Below are 6000 nucleotides of genomic sequence, written 5' to 3' on the forward strand. Positions count from 1 at the left end.
TTCATCTCGTTTTACATTTTCTGTCGCCAACCCGACATTTTCGCATTCCTTGTTGAGGGTAACAGCATTGAGAATGCGAGCGATCAGTTCATCACGTGTGTCTACTTTTTTTTATATACCTCGGATTTCATCCACCCCGATAAAAAGTAATCTAAGGGAATAAGATCCGGTGATCTAGGTGGCCAGCTTCCCGGGCCTCTATTTCCAATCCATTTACTAGTAAATTTTTAATCTAATAGTTTTACTTTATCCGTGAAATTTTTTGGTGTTCATCAAGTTGAAGTACATTTCAATTCATTTCGTCAATGAGAAATTTTCAAGCACTGTAAGAAAATTATTGCTTAAAATTTCTCCTCGTGAACGTTGTCCTAGTATGAAAGAGCCTCTTTATTAATTGGTTGTCGATCATGCCACAACAAACGTTCACCGATCATTGCTAGAAATTTGATTCAACTACAGCATGTCGGTTTTCTTCAGATCATCTATGTGAATGCCGTGTGTTGTTTATGCCGTTACGGATAAAAGTAGCTTTGTCCGAAAATGTATGAACGGAATTAAGTTGCAATTATTGTTAACCAGTTGACAAGACAAAATTACAATCCGACATGGTCATCAAGCTGGAGATGTTGAACTTTCTGAAAATGATAAAGACGCAGTCTTTGAGCTTCATACTATATTTTATAGAATGTTGAATCGTGTAGAAATTCCTCACGTGTTCGTTGTAGGACTAAGCTGTGGCACCTAAACAATCTGATATCCTAAAAATCAAGACGCAGCGAAAACAGTTGAGTCTACCGACGAAGAAATTGCTCTTGAATCCGAGTCCGATATCACTAGCGATTCGTGGATTATTGGTTTTGTTCCAGGAGGCCAGAAAAAATCATTGCAACATTTGTTATCTATTTAAAAAAAAAATTTCCGTTATCGATAATTGAGATTATAAAAAAAGGAAAATACTTCGGTAATAAAACAAAAGTTCTAATACTGAATCTGCCAGTTGTTATTGAATATGAAGATTTACGTAATAGATTGTCAGAGTGGAATTTTTATCTTGTATATTACTTGTAACTTCATATTTTTTGTTCGAACATAAATAAATAACTATGATTTAATTGTTTGTTTTATTTATCCTTATTTATCCTTTATTTATTTCATTTAGCATATATAAACTATGGTCAGCATTCTAAAAAATAATTTGATGCCGAACCATGAGCATGAAAGCAGGTATTGCGAAAGAGCTTCACAAGCAAGCTCGCAGAAATTTTTTGACAAAACCTGTCGAACTTAAGGGTTTAGAAGATTTGTACCAAGCTGATTTAGTCGAAATGATTGATTACTCTAATGTTAACAGCGGATATAAATATATTCTTACACTTATAAATTGTTTTTCGAAATATGCTTTTGCTTTTCCTTTGAAGAGTAAAAAACCTGACGATGCTGTAAAGGCGCTTGAGCCGATATTTCAAAAATATAAAATGAAACATTTTCAAACCGATGACAATAGGGAATGGTTTAATTGTAAATTGAAATCATTACTACAAAAATAAAATATTAATCATTATTCGACATATTCCGATAAAAAAGGGTCAATAGTTGAGCGGTTCAATAGAACCCTCAAATCTAATATGTGGCGCAAATTTACCGAGCAGGTAAATTACCGTTGGACGCGAATATTAGATGAATTGGTTAATAATTATAATAATAGGGTGCACAGTTCTACAGGTTTTAAACCTAAAGATGTTTCTTATAAAAACGAACGCAAAGTGTTGATAAATTTAACAAAAACTGCAAAAAAGCGTCGTCAAAGTACTGTTGCAAGTAAATTTAATGTAGGTGATCAGGTAAGGATAAGTAAGTATAAAAAGACATTTGTGAAAGGATATCTTCCGAATTGGACGAATGAAGTGTTTACAATTTTCAAGGTAAAACAAACACAGCTATAACGTACGTTCTTAAAGATGGGAAAGAGGAAGTGTTAAAATTAAGTTTTTATACGGAAGAACTTATTAAAACCAAGTACGGTAACGTTTATTTGGTAGAAAAAGTGTTAAAGAAATAGGGCGATAAACTGTTAGATCGTTGGCTGGGTTTCGATAAGAAAGAGGATTCGTGGATAAAAAAGCAAGATCTTATAAAATAAATTTCGCTGTTAAATTACATTCAGTAGCAGAGATGAATCCCGAAGAACAAGATCGAAAGTTGACGGTAATTAATTTCGACCGTTTAATTGGCGATGTAGTCGATTTTAATTCTAAAGACCTGAAAAAGCATGCAGGCTCTATCGCGTAAGCTTTCTAGACCGTATTTAAGCTGCAACGGATCAATGAATGGATCATACAAAAGACGAATGGCTACCTTGGAGGATCGCGAGCAGATCTCTGCAGAGATAGTGGAGATTCGGAAGAGTATTAAAAGGAAACATAACGACTTGGTAAAAGGAAGATTCGAGTCTGATCTGAGGCTACAGAGGGAATTTAAACCCCTTACCGATCCCTTGATTAAGCTTGCTGATAAAATTAGTTCGGAAGAAGGCGAAGTAAAGATAATAAAAATAAATAAATCCAGACGAGACCGACGCCTCCGGTATCGGCTGAAGAGCAGAAGGCAAAAAAAGAAGAGGAATATCGCAATTTTGAAAGGAGACTCGATATGGGCTCGATGTATGATATATTGACCGAAGAAGATAGAATGAAGCTTGCTAAGCGTTCCGTAATAGACGAAGGTCTAACCGGAAGAAGTAAACGGTCGGTTAGCTAGTTACATCAGAAAATGGATACGTCTGACGTGTTACCTTTCGAGATGGCTCAACCGTCTGATATGACTGATGACGAGATGAAAGGAGTAAGAAAACGGCACGTTGCAAAAAGATAAATCCCTTACATGGTTCGACGACGTGCTGAAAAAGAGGCTGAAAAACAAACCGAACCGCAATTACAACATGAACTGTAGGAGTCTTTTGAAACCTATACCACGATTGAACAGCTGTTGCATACGCCTGACGGGAAGATGAAGGCGAGTAAGACCGTAAGGACCAGCATTCGAGAAGGGTTAGCGCAGGAGTATATGTTAGATGCTATAAGAGACGTAGAAAATAACATGCATAACGTGTACGGCGTACACTTTGATGGAAACGATCTGAAAATTGGCGATGCAAAAGTAGACTTTGACAGGGATAGTAATATTCTTATTAGAGAGGATGCATATTCGTAGAGTTGATTTTTAAGAGAAAACCGCAGTTGTACACAGAAGAGGACTTGGAAGAGTACAAGAAACTTTTAGTCGCGACAAACGCACACAGAAGAAATAACTCCGCTTTGGAATGAGTAAAGACCAATCCCGGTTTCAAATATGTCGAGATAATAAGCAAACTATTCCCGCCAGGAGTAAATAAAAAACTAGGGGAAGGACTGTTAATACCTAACAAAATGACTTTATACGAAGACCGAAAGATCGATTATGTTTATTTCGACGACCCCAACGAAATATGTGAGAGGTTGAAACTGCTGATAGCATCTAAAAAAAGCCGGAAATACAGCTCACGATAATGAAATAGTATCGATAATTGAGGAATTGAAAGAACGTGGACTAATAAAAGGAGAGGCCACGCCGTAGACGATTTATTCGAAAACATGCCAATCAACAGGTTAGGTCAGTCAGAATTCAGCGCTAGGATTCCGTTTGGGATTACCGACGAAGGCGATATCGACGCCCGCGAAAAACGAATTTGTAATTTAGCATGTGCTGAAAATCCAGATGATGCTGTTAACATGGGTGATTGTTTGTACTTTATCGAGCAATACTTCGAAGATCGAGGTGCATTAACGCGCGAAGAACAAAGCAATTTTAATGTTATCGATTTTAAAGGTGCTCGTGCTCAAAACGCAGCCCATCCAGACGATGAAAACGATCTCATAACCAGAGATACGCAAGGTTTCTTATTCAGCAGAAATTCGACGAAGTCATCGTCCGAATCGAAAATATGATCAAGAAAGACGCGGTTAATCCTTTAACAAGTGCAAATACGATCGATCCGGCTGTCGAACAGAGGTTACGTGAAATGGAGTCGCGATTGAAAAGTGAGATTGAGAAAGATGCAGAAACCTCCCAAACTAATGATATAAAAACAATTGATTCAACCGAGGAATTGTAGTCGTGTATAAAATGAGCAAAGCGAATAAGCAAATAGCTAGTAAGAAGGCAGGACGCGGCTTGTTAAGTTCTATTACAAGTCTACCAGGTAAAACACTCGACATCGCAAGTGGTGTTGCAGGAACAGTACTGAATCGTGCAGTAGACCTGCTTCCTTTCGAAGCTCACATACCAGGTTACCAGTATTGCGGTCCTGGAACTTAACTAGAAAAACGATTGAAAAGAGGAGATCTGGGGATTAACGCGCTCGATAAAGCTTGCAAAGCACACGATATCGCATATAGTACATACAGCGATTCTCGCCGGAGAGCGCAGGCAGATAAAGAATTAGCAGAAAGAGCCTGGCAAAGGGTGTCGGCTCCAGATTGTAGCATCGCTGAGAAAGCCGCCGCATGGGCTCTGACAAACGCTATGAAACTAAAAAGCAAATTCGGCGATAAACTGAGGAAACCTTCTTTAGGCAGAGGTACGCGGAGAAAAACCATAAGAAAAAAAGTGAAAGGTGTTTACCTCGAACCTTACAGTTCAAAGAAAGGATGCGGCTTAAGAAAACGACAACCTGCACGCCACAAGCGCAGACGTCAGCAACGTGGAAAAAATAAAACAATAGAAATGTTACGCAAGCTTTCCACTCAACCTTTAACGGCTATGGAGCTGATACGATTTGCGCGCAAAGTGAAAATACCGCAATTCTGAGGGGTTTTCATGCGCGATACCCTACCGGCTAGAATAAAAAAATCCGAATCAGGAATAGTAAATCTAGACAGCGTCCTAAATCCGGGCACGCATTGGGTTTTTTACAAAAAACGAGGCGTGAACGTGGATTATTTCGACAGTTATGTAAATTTACGTCCGCCTAAAGAATTAGTCAATTATTTCAAATCCGGCGGAGAGAAAGTCGATATTAAGTATAATTTAGACCGCAGACACGATTTTGATTCAGTTGTTTGCGGACATCTGAGTCTAAGGTTTTTAATGTGTTCTGCCTAAATGGAAAATCATCCGTGCTGTTTGCAGATATTTGCCACCGATAGAACTCGGCGACGCTTGGGAAATAGGTCTCGTCGATTTTATGTTTTACAACAACATTCTGAACGTGAAAAAAGGGGAAAATAATAGGTTTTGTTATGGCGATGGTAAAAATATAAAGTTAACTCCGGGAATGTACGAGATCGAAGATCTGAAGTTGAAACTGAAACATGCGATGGGCGATTGTGAAGAAATCGATTCGAACGCGACGGATGATGATAAACGAAAGCTGCGAAATCGAAGTAAAAATATTCAGCCAAAATGTACATTAAAGATTATGGTCGAACCTATGACCATGCATTCCCGGCTCCTGTGTTCTGAAACGGTAGATTTTACGAAACCCTATTCTATCCGTCCTCTTTTAGGATTTGATGAGGCGGTCCTTCCGGCAAATACGTGGCATTTTTCTCAAAGACCGGTAAGTATTTCGTCTTTAAATGCTATACGCATAACCTGCAACATCATTCGGGGTTCGTACGTAGGCGGAGAAGAAGGTCATATAATTCACGAATTCTTTCCGAAAGTCGGACGAGGATATAAGATAATCGAAGTGCCGACTAGTGTCATTTATCTGCCAGTCAACACCAAGTCTATACAGAATATAACTGTACGCGTCTGTGACCAAAACTCTGAACTGATAAATTTCGGCCAAGAAGAAGTGACCGTAAGATTGCATTTGAGACGAAGAAACGATGGGTCTGATTTTCATCGATGATATAGAATATAAATCCTCCGGTACGGCAACATTATCAGACAGTTAACCTAAGAAACTTAAACGGTTAACACAAGAGAACGTGCGTTTTCTGGAATCTTTAGGTATCA

This window comes from Lycorma delicatula, chromosome 1 (genome assembly GCF_047948215.1).
Source record: "Lycorma delicatula isolate Av1 chromosome 1, ASM4794821v1, whole genome shotgun sequence".
Lineage (NCBI taxonomy): Eukaryota > Metazoa > Arthropoda > Insecta > Hemiptera > Fulgoridae > Lycorma > Lycorma delicatula.